Source organism: Anser brachyrhynchus (genome assembly GCF_964034855.1).
Source record: "Anser brachyrhynchus genome assembly, chromosome: 1".
Classification (NCBI taxonomy): Eukaryota; Metazoa; Chordata; class Aves; order Anseriformes; family Anatidae; genus Anser; species Anser brachyrhynchus.
The window spans coordinates 209676752-209687676 of record NC_137694.1 but is presented as its reverse complement, the minus strand read 5'-3'; the positions used below and the strand labels follow the sequence as shown (position 1 = coordinate 209687676).

Below are 10925 nucleotides of genomic sequence, written 5' to 3'. Positions count from 1 at the left end.
CAACCCAAAAGTGCTACCTGAGGGTCACCACGTGGAAGGACAAAGTCTCTGATGCCAGGTAGTGCTTGATATATCTCCAAATGATTTGAAGCAGAAGGATGCCGCTATCAAGCAAGAGTTTGGACTCAGTTATGCCAGCATACATCCAAAGTTGGCATCCGCTGATGATCCGCCTGCAGCTCTGCCTTCGTCAGCTCTCCGTGTGCTTTTGGGAGCTGCTGGAAATGGCATCCTCAGACATCTGTCTGCTCAGAGCTGAAGGCAGAGATGGCAAGGGGAAAAAAAAAATCACAACTGTATGTTTTTTGGCTCTGGGGTGAAGAGACTCGGCAGGAAAATTGCCTAAAAAGCTCTTGGCAGGACCGTTTGGAGTCAGCGTTTGTTGGGACCGCTTCTGACCTGCCATGAAAAGAGCAGTGGTGCCGTTTGCTCCTTTCCTTCCTCTGCTCCAAGGAACGTGGGCTTGCTGGCAAGCCGCTTGTTTTCCAGACTGTCTTGTTTCTCAGCGTGGAAAACCCCATGGAAAAATCAAGGAAGGTCATTGCCTGGAGCCCTCCTCTAACGCCGTCTGCTCCCCTGCAGAGGTCCGTCCCTGCCAAAGTCCTGGAGGGTTTGTGGCCAGGAGATGGCATTGGCTTCCCGGCAAGCCCAATCCTGCTGCTTATGCCATGAGAAACCCCAGCAAGGTGGTTTATCAGCCGTTATCTGCTGATATCCTGAGGCTGTGGCAGAGGGCAGCACCCCATCACCGCTGCTGACCACAGCAGGAAGATGGAGATTTGCCATGGCTGTCGCTCAGCCCCCTGCTACTTCGAAATGCATCAACTTATGGCTGGAAGAAAGGCTCGGAGATGTGGGGGGTTCTCTCCCCTTTTAGGAAGATGGCTGTTTGAAAGCCCAGGCATAAAGGGCTGGGCCGGGCTGGCACGTTTGAGCTTAATACTGCAGCACATCCCTAAATGGGGCTTTGCAACGCCACCTTTTTTTTCAGCACTTGGACTTTTTCCTCCTGAGGTGGCTTATTCGTACGCAGGCGAGCGCTTGCTCGGGACATAAGGTCAATGCCAGGTAGGAAAGCTGTTAGAGCAAGCCCAGCTCTCCTCTGATCACACCCTGCTCAGCAAAAAGGCTGCTCAGACAGCCAGGGCACGGGGCTGGGGACCTGAGCCTGGTTCCCCACACTTGTGTGACATGGTTTCATCCCCGAGGATTTGGGATCTAGGGTGAGAGTAAATGCTTCAGCAGCCCCATGCTGGATTTGTGCTACCTGAGTCGCCCTCTGTAAATATACTCACACACTCCTTTCCCTTGGGGTTGTTCCCCAGGCAGATAACCTTCCCTCTCTTTACCTGGTCAGTGTTTTCAGTCTCTTAGCATCTCCCTCTCACCTGCGCCACCAATTCTCCCCTCCGATATCCAGCACAAGTTCACGTCTTCATCGCTCTCCAGCAGCTTCTTGCTGCTTGACTTTTGCTTAATAGCAGGCGGCCCGTTACAAAGCTCCCTTGATTTGTGACCGTGTCGAGGTAAGCACCGATAGGGACAATTAAGAGCTGAACACAGTGGTGTGGATTTCCCGGCAGAGATCGCAATTAGCACCAGCTCGTTGCCAGCCAGTGCCACCAGAACTCACGGCCGATGCCTTTGGCGGGGCAGGGGGTGGGTTTTCTTAGGGTTTTCTGTGTATTACGGCTTCTACCTTTCACTTTTTGCAGAAAGAACAGGGAAAAAATCATCTTTTTGACACGGATCCGTGGAAGGAAAGGTCCCTTCTGGCCTGGCACTGAAGACCTGGCTGTCGTGGTTCTGCTTTCCCATGGAGGGCCACGCAGTAAGTACGAGGTTTGTTGGCTCCCACTCCCTCCAGGTCATACGTGCCCAGTTTACTGCTTTTCCTACCCCTGCTGAGCACCTCCCCAGCCACCACAGCAGCATCTTCATGGAAGAAGCATCAAACTCAGTCCCAAACCAGACTTGATTTAGACTTCACTTCTCCATCGTGGGCAAGGACAGCAATCTGGCCTCAAACCCCAGAGCTGCCTGTGCCAAAAAGCAAGAGGAGCTGCTGTAGTTTCCCTTTTTTGCTACCAACCCTTCGGTCCTGATGACCCCCATAAATAAAGCAGCTAATTAACGCCCTTCTCCTCCCACCGGGGATTGACTGTGACCTTGAACGACCTTGCTTAATTCAACTTTCTCGACCAGCTATTTTCGACAGCGAATAATTTAACGTCCTTGTGACCCCGGCCTTGTCTCTCTCCTGCCAACTGGCTCTGCAGTGTCAACCAACAGCAATAAATAAATACATATCTGCAGAGGGACCTAAATGACTCCCATTACTGGAGCATCTGAAGGCCTGCTTAAATAAATCAAGTGAGGAGGAGATTATGCTGCAATCATGTGGAGAGGGAAAAGGAGAGAATACATTACTGGTATTCCAGAGGCTGCGAGCGGCGTTGTCAAATTCGGAAGGATGCTGCTTAATCCAAGTGATCCTGGGCCGTTGGAGGAGTCGTGTTGGTGCCTTCAGAGAGGAGAAGATGCTCGGCTCGCCCTCACCAGCAGCTCCTGCACTGCGGATGGGGCCCGCAGAAGCCTCTCCCTGCTTTTTTTGTAGGGTGAAAATGAGGATAAGGGTGCCAGCCGCCTGCCCCTGCGACTGTTTTCTCCTTTTTCTCCCCCAGATGTGCCCCTGGGGCAGGGGGGAGCAGGAGCCCTGACCCACCTCCCACCCCGGGGTGGGCAGACCCTTGCCGTCACCCACCCCAGGACCACAGGGTGTGCGACAACCTGTTCCCAGGAGGGCAGAAAACCTCATTAATCAGCCTGCTTTGGGATCCCACAGGGGACAACACGATGCCTTCGCATGTTGAAGGAACCACTGGCTGCAGTTTGCCTTTTCCTTATTCCTCCTTTAATTACAGGCCCCGATTTTAAAACCTGGGCATTTCTTCCTTCCCCCTCGTGCATCCCTCACCTTGCCCCTATCGCCACGGCCTCGTGCATTGGCGTTAATTGTATTTACATCACTTTCCTTCCCCTGCTGAGGCTGAAATTGAAAACGCAGCCGAACCCGCAGCGAGCTCGGGGTGGCGATGAGAGCGGGCTCCTCGTCCCTGGGGGGAGAAGGGAGCGCTTGGGGACCCTAATTCATCACAGGAGCTTTTCCCTAAAGCTTTCCAGCCTGTTAACAGAATAAAAACCCAGCTCCTGTTGCTGACTTGTCCCAGGAGAGTCCCTCTTTTCTTTTTTTTTTTTTTTTTTTCTTCTCCTTGCTCTTCTGTTGCTGCTCCTTCATTCCTTCCCTTCGTTTGGTGCTGTACAATATCCCCTGGTCCCCATATCCCCATGCCCCTACTTATCCCCAACCCTATAACCCCTTAACCTAACCCCACAGTTAATATTGGAGTGTCCCTCACCAATTAAAACTGATGGGTGCCAATTAAAGCACATCGCAAATCAGGATGGGCTCCGTGATCTCCCTGCCCTGTTTTTAGGGCCATTACTGAAGATGTGGGGCTTGGGGTTGGAGGCGTACATAGGGTCTACTCCATGTAAGAGTCCCTTACAAACCTTCAGAAATAGCTTTCACCATTCTTTATTTTTATTTTTAATCCTTTTGCTGCTGAGTTTTGCACCATGCTGGGGGGGATGGTTCAGTGCTGTGCACAGCTCGGGAACTAATATGGGATCCTAAATATGATTTTTTTCCCCCCATTTTTTTCCCTGTGCAATTTTTGTTGGGGTAAAGGAAAGAAATGGCACGGAACGGGGTCATTGCACTGACCTGGTTCTAAGCGCAGCCAGACGACAGCAGCCCCCAGGCCTGCAGGGCAGAAAGGGAAAGGAGGAGGAGGAGAACGTGAGCAAATGGGGAGGAGAACAGGAGCAAATGGCTTTTGCTGAAGGAGAAAACACCACACGCGTGGAACCAGAGGCTCTGGCAAACAAATGAGGTAGCTGTAACACAAATGCTGCACGGTTTGAATTCATAATGAAATTACTGTGAAATTAACAGGAAAATAAAAAGAACCCAAATATGGAAAGGCCAGAATTCCCTGTGTTTACAACTCTTGTCTTGAATGGGTCTCCCCTTTTTGCCCTAAGTTACAGCTCACCCCGCAAGCGCCTCCGTGCCACCTCGGAGCCCCTAGGACAAACCCATAAAGCCCCCCCCCCCCCCAGCTCCTTTCCCCCGTGGGGCCGTGATTTGGGATGGGACGTATTTATTTTCCCCATTTTGTGGTGTAGCCACATGCACGTTTCCCACTATGGGGTCACAGCCGGGGGGGGGCTGCCTGGTCCCCAGGGCACAGAGGGGTCACCAAGCGCCACCACCAGGCTCCGAGCCCCCTCCTCGCTGCCTCGGTTTCCCTCCTGCAAAACCGAGCAGGGGCTCCGGGGCTGGAAAACACAGCTCCTTCAGCATGATCCCTGACCTGGGGGGGGACACGTACCCTAATCCCACACCGCCCTGTGCCTGGGTGACCCTGGTGTGGGTGACCCAGCCCCTCGGGACCCCCACCCCAGCACCCAGCGCGCCCCCAGCACCCATCCCCGCTCCCCCTTCCCATCTCCACCTTCACCCTCGCCCCATTCCCCCAACCACCAGCCACCAGCCGGCAAGCCCAGCTCCCGACCAGTCCGTCCCAGTAAAGGGAAGGCTCCTTTCCCCAGTTCCCCGCTGCCCGATCCCGGGGCCCCAGCGCAGGCGCGGCCGCTGCCCGCCCCGTCGGGGCGGCGCTTGGGGACGCGGAGCGCTGCGGGCGGCGGAGCGCGATCGTGCACCGGGCACCGGGCACCGAGCAGGTAAAGATGAACCCCGGGACAACCTGGGGGGGGCTTCTCCTTGCCCCCCCACGGCTGTCACCCCCACCTTAGGGCCGCAGCTCGGAGCCCAGCCCCGGGGAGCTGCCGCCCCCTCGGGGGATGCTCCGGGCACCTGTGGCTTTGGGAAGGGTGCTGGGGGGGTGGTGCGGTGCTGGGGGGTGAGGGAGGGATTTATTTTTTTTTGGGGGGGGGGGATTAAGCCACGCACCCCCTCTTTGAGAGGAGCATCCCGCTGTCCGTGCCGGTAGCAAGCAGTGTTGGTAAAGCGCTGGGGGAGGCTGAGATTTTGGGGGGGGTGCTGCAAGTTTTGGGGTGCCCGAAAGTTGGGGAGCGGGCGGGCGAAGCCCCGCAGCTGCTCCCCTCGCTGCCTGCTGCCGACACAAACTTTGAGCAGCGAGGCCTCGCCGCTGGCTGGAGAGCAGGATTTCTGCGCCGGGAAAAAAAAATAATTAAAAAACGGAGGTTTCAGTATTGTGCTTTGTTCCGTTTTTTGGGACAGACCCAAAGGCTTTTAGGAAGTCGCGTGGAAAGTTAGGGCGAGAGAGCTCGGGCAGCCCAGGCTGCCGGGATGAAGGGAACTGATGTTCCCCGGCTTTCCGAGCAGGGATTTGAGCCTGGGTTTCCCGTATCCCATTGGCAGGAGGCACAATCCCTTTCTCCCGGCCCTGAAAATGCTGTCTGGGAGCTGAGGAGCCAGCCTGGTGCTTGCAGGCGGCGAGCATCCCATCAGGGCTCAGGCTCTGGTCCCGCACCTCCTGCCCCGCTCGCTGCCCCGCAGATCCACTCGCGCTTGCATTTATTGCCGATAATTTATTGCCAAATACTTATTACTGATCATTTATTACCAGTCCCCGTCATGTCACTGGATGCGGATGCTGCGCTAGCTCCAAATTTGGTGGGGAGCAGGCAGATGGCAAACGCAGGGCGGTGAGCGCGGAGGGAAGGGGGATGCTCTTCAATCCTCCGGCTGCTTTGGTTGCTGCATCCAGCAAGGACCATGCTGCAGTTTTTCCCCTCTATCCACTCCCACGTCTTGCCCCGGGTGCTGGTTTCCCCTCCTGGGCTCAGCCTGGTGGCAGCATCGCTGAGGATCGAGGCTTTCCCCTTCCCAAACCGAGCTCATCCACTGCTGGTCCCTCCCCAGCAGGGACTGGAGGGTTTTAGGGAGAGGAGACGCTACAGGTCTCCTCCATCTGGCCCCATGTAGTGTTTGGGGAGGTGGCTCTGCTGGGGGGTTAGGGGAGGTGGTACAGGGCAGATATTTGGGGGATGAATTATGTGGACAGAGCAGAAATGGGGGCTCGGGGCTGCTTCGGTGCAAGGAGGGGAGTGAGGTGTTGGTGGGACAAGGGTGGGAAGAGCAAACGTGGTGGTGGCAGGTGCTGGGGTCGGGGTTAGCTCAGCCTGGAGCAGGGCTGCGAGGCTGGCCGAGATGTTGTATGGAGGCTGTAAAAGCCCAGCAAAGGCAGAGAAGGGATGTGATTGCTGCTAAGGACATCCAAGGGGTGAAAACGGGGAGCTATTTGATCTGGAGGATGGGGTTGGAACTGAGAAAAATGGGGGGGGGGGGGAATTCATCCCTGGGCAGCTGAGACTGGGAGACTTCTCCAGAGGCTTGGTGGTGGCTTCCTATCGGGGACGGGCTGGAGAGCGAGAACCAGGGCACCAGGGCTGGTCAGGGTAGCCTCCTTGATTATGCCTCAAAAAAATAAAAAGAAAAAAAAAGAAAGAAAAAAAAAAAAGAAAAAATAAATCCAGCTCTCCCTTGCCTGCTTGCTGCACAGATTAATAACAAAGCATCGATGCTTTAAGAAGGCTTTGGATCTGATCCCAAGAGCAGATTTAGGCAGTGTTTGTGCTCGAGGACGGTGATGCTAAGAATGGGTGCATCCTCTAAAGCGGCTCATGCTTGTGAACTCGTCACCAGACGTTTCTGGTTGGTCCGGAGGTGCCAAAAGCCCTTTCCTGACCTAGTCCAAGCGGGCTCGCATGAGAAGGCTGCAGCTGTGACTTGAGGGCTGGGGTCATGGGGCTGGGCCCCCTGCTCGGGGTGGCCCTGCTGGAGCAGGGCTGGCACCACAGGGACCCGCAGCTGCCCGACACCACCAGCCACGCGGGGATTTGGGATCCTGGGGTTCTGGGATCAGGCCCCTTCCCTCCTCCTCCTCGCAAGCCCCTAGAGATGGCAGCTCCTTGGCCCCTGAGGAGGTGTCTGCTGCTCCTTTGCCCATGCAGTGCAGGTGGGACACATTTGGCCACCGTTTATTTGCTGGTATCTTCAGGGCTGAGCCTTCACCCGCTCTTCTGAACCTCCTGTGGAGCACAAAACCTCAGTAACAGGTTTTCCTTGGCATGCTTCCTGTGTGGGACCAGGTGATGCCCCTCCACCTCCTGCGTCCCCAGAGGCAGCAGCACGGATGGGGCCCGGCACATGGCTCCGGCTCTGCTCGCTTCCAGCTGATTACCCAGGGAGAAAGGGCCGAGCTCGGCCCATAAAATGGGCACAAACCCATTGCCTTCATCAGGGCTGCTCTGATTTGCACCAGCGGGGTGGCTGGCTGGCTGCAACGTTAACCCTTCCCCTGCTCTCGGGTCTCCCCCCAGCACGTTGGAGCCTTTCCATCCTTGGGTTGCTTGTGCTAAATGGGCTCGCGGGGTGGGACAAAGCCCCGCTTTGGTGCCTTAGCCTAGAGGTAGCTCCTTCAGGGTCCAGTGGAAATGGTGCCATCGAGCTTTTTACCTTCTCTAGGAAAATAAAACCTTTCTTCTCCACGCTCAGCAGCGCAATTGCGGAGGTTCGTGCTTCGGGGCTGTGCCGGCGATGCGGCAGATGCAGATCCTTGCTGGTAGCCCAGGGTTTCGGGGCTTGTAGGGCAGGGATCTGGCTCCTCTGAGCCTCATCCAGCCCTTCTGAGGGGGCTGGACCTGCTCTCACACCCCGTGGGCAGCTTTCATGTTCTCGACGGGGTATGGCCCAGTTCAGCAGTGCTTTGATGTATTTTACCTTAAAATACTCTCCGGCACGGAAAAAAAGCTCCTTGCCCCTCGGTTTGCCCTTGGAGGGGGACGGACGGGTGTCAGTCCTTCTGAGCTGTCCGAGCTGCTCCATTTCCCCTACTCACATAGAAAAGAAGGAAGCGTGCCTGTTTGGTTGGGTTTTTATTTTTTTTATTTATTTTTTTTTGCAAGCCACACCTTGGTAAGCGAGAGCTTCCCACCGAGTATTGGCAGGCTGGCAGCTCCCGAAGCCCTGCAGAGCCGGTCCTGCCACCTGGCCGAGCTTGCCCAAACACTGCAAGGATCGCTCCGGGGTGGTTCCTGGGGTGAAAACAAAGGGAAATCTCACACGGATAAAAGATGAAGCCGCCAACCCTCCTTGTGCAAGCCGCCAGGTGCCCGCTGTTGCGTCGGATGGGGCCAACCCCGCAGCTCTTTGCGCGGGGTGAGTTATTGCATCTGCAGCCAACAGCGGGTTTCTTGCTGGGAAGCGAAGCTCTTCCAAGGATTTCAAGGACTTCCAGCAGCATAAAGGGACTCTGGGAGGGTTCGTTGGTTGGGAGATCTAGGTTTTACTCCGCCCAGATGGATATCAGTGCTCTGTTGGTGGCCCATGGCCAGGGGAGCCAAGCGCCGTGTCCCCGCAGCCTCCTTTTCTAGCCCCTGTGCCTGATGTCCCACATTTGGTGCCGCAGTGCCCCTAAAAGTGGCATTTTCCCCTGGATTTACGCCTAGGCTCAGCCCATCAGTGCTCCCGTGGCATTTCCCTGCTGGCTCTGTGGGAGGAGGCGGGGGCTTCGTCCCCGTCCCAGCGGCTGAAGAGCTGGGGGGCTTCAGGGGAGGAGAAATCCTCCTCCAGAAGGAGCTGGACGGATGTCTCCTTTCTATCCGGTCTGTGTAGGGTCTCTCCTGGTGATGCTGTTGATGGTGACAGCCTCTGGGGGATGTCCGTGGGGGTGGACGCTCTCAGAAGGGTGAGGATTTGGGATTTCACCTCCACGCAGGAGGTGGGACACGCAGCTTGAGGAGCAGGGGCTCGGGCTCCCCCTTTCTGCTCGTGGTTTCTGCTGAGAAGCCAAAGCGACCGAGGATGAGTGCTGCACGTGGGCTGGAGACCCTACAAAAGGCTGTGTCCTCTTGGTGCATGGAGATGTCCTGCATTTTGGGGAGGTCGCTGTGCCTTGTAGAAAGGGTTGGTCCTTCCCTGAGTATTTCCGCTGTGCACAAAGAGCTGAAGGCACCTCCACAGCAGGAGAAATCTTGTCCTTGCCCCAAGAGGAGCCACAGAGAGCTCACTAAAAACAAGAAGGAAAACAGAGGTGAAATCAAAACGATGGGGCTAAATCCGAGGCAGATTTGCTGGCCCGGCCTGAGGGTTTTGCAGCCAAGGGGAATGCCCTTCAGCAGTCAGACAGTGCCCAGCTGTGCGCTGGGGTTCGGGGACTTGTAGGATGGGGCTCAGGAAGGGGCTCCTGAGAGGATTAAGACCCTGTGGAAGGGGAAAAACAAAAAGAGGGGCACCAAGAGGGCGGAAGGCAAGGAGCAGAGTGCCTCGGTGCTTCTGTGCCGGGGCTGATCCCGTAGCACCCGCCTGCCTCCCTCCAGCTCCGGTGGAGCAGCTGCAGCCCCGTTATCTCTCCTGCTTCTCGGGCACGCGTCTCTGCATCTCTCGGAGTTCAATTGCTTTAATTATCCCGGAGGCTGCAGAAGCAATTGAAGGCTGAGCATTTGCATGGAGACGTGCCGCATTTTATCTGTGCTTAATGATGGGTTTTCTGAATGAATTTCCCGAAACCTCTTCAAGAAGCCTCTCTGCGACCCGGAACGCCCAAGCACGAGGCTGTCTGCGCTGCCTCAGGCAATGCCCCGTGACTCCTCTGTCCTTCCCTCTGCGGAGATATAACGGGGGCGCAGGTCTGCCCTTGGACCACGGTTTTGTCCAGCTGGCAAGAAAATCGGTGTGAGTGTATTGTAGCGGTGCACGGCGTCCAGGGGAGTCAGTGTGACCAGATTTCCAAGAGCCTGGTCCAGACGTTCAATTAGAAGCCCTGAATAAATAATAGAAATACGTGTCCAGTCCGGCCCTACAAAGGCAACATCCTTTTATTGACTTATTTTTGAATGAATGGTGATCAAAAGGGATGCGGAAAAGGGATGCTCCTATAACCTCATGGAGTGGGCAGTGTGTGGCCAGCACTATGCGTATGGGGTGATGGCTGTTGTGTCTTCTTGGGCTGAGGATGCTCCACGTGGCCCCGGAGGAGCTCCCTGACCTCGGCAGGGTTTTGTTGGGAAGTGCCAGGACTCGTGGGCGAGCTCAGATGTGACCTTTCCCTTCCTCGCGGTGCTGCTTGTAATCATTAACCAGGGTCACAGCTCGGTGCTGGGGCTTAGCGAGGTGATCGCTGTCTCCACGGGCTGGGCACTGGCAAAGCTCATGAATTCATCTTTCAGTGCTTGTCCCACAGCCTTACCTGGTCCCCAAGGGTTTTTAACCCCGCTGTGGCACAGGACACAACCCTGACATGTGTCGGCAGTGGTAAGGCTGGCTGCTGGGGACATGTGGCCTTGGTGGGGCACCCAAAACTGAGCTCCTCTGTCCTCCCCAGCCCACGAGTGGGTCGGGGTGAGCTGCACCCCGAGCAGTGAATGTCTCCTGCTCCTTTCTTCATCCCTCAGCCAAGGCTGGCAGCCTGGGCACGCTGGCATCCCTCTGCCCACTGCTTTTGGGTCTGTCCTTCTGCCATCTCTTGCTTTCCTTCCGCCGCCCTCCCTGCTAGTCCTGCCTCTCCATAGGCCCTTGCGCTTGCAGCCCAGCAGGGGATGCTGCCACCGGCTTTGCTTTGTGCCAGGATGCCTCCAGACAGACGTCCTGATCCCATCTGCCCTTAAAGTCCGCGATGAGCAGAAGCGTTGGGCTGGCCGGGGCCACAGAAGCATCTCTGGCCAGAGGCAGAGCTCAGCCGTGGCAGCTCAGCGAGCTGGGGCTGAGATAGGAGCTCCAGCAAGGGGTTAACGGGTCGGGGCATCCCCGGATGGTTACTTGTAGGAACCGGGCAGGGTGTGACGGCCAGGAGCTGGGATAACTCACAATGGGA

The 10925-nt window shown here is 56.3% G+C and overlaps 1 protein-coding gene across 1 annotated transcript in view; it reads left to right on the top strand.

The window, feature by feature from the left end:
* The first annotated feature begins 4670 nt into the window (after positions 1 to 4670).
* Positions 4671 to 10925, top strand: part of CAPN5 (calpain 5) — a 46601-nt gene continuing 40346 nt past the window's right edge. The window contains exon 1 of the mRNA XM_080576367.1: positions 4671 to 4809. The gene's annotated coding sequence lies outside the window, so the exon portion shown is untranslated. The remainder of the gene's footprint in view (positions 4810 to 10925) is intronic.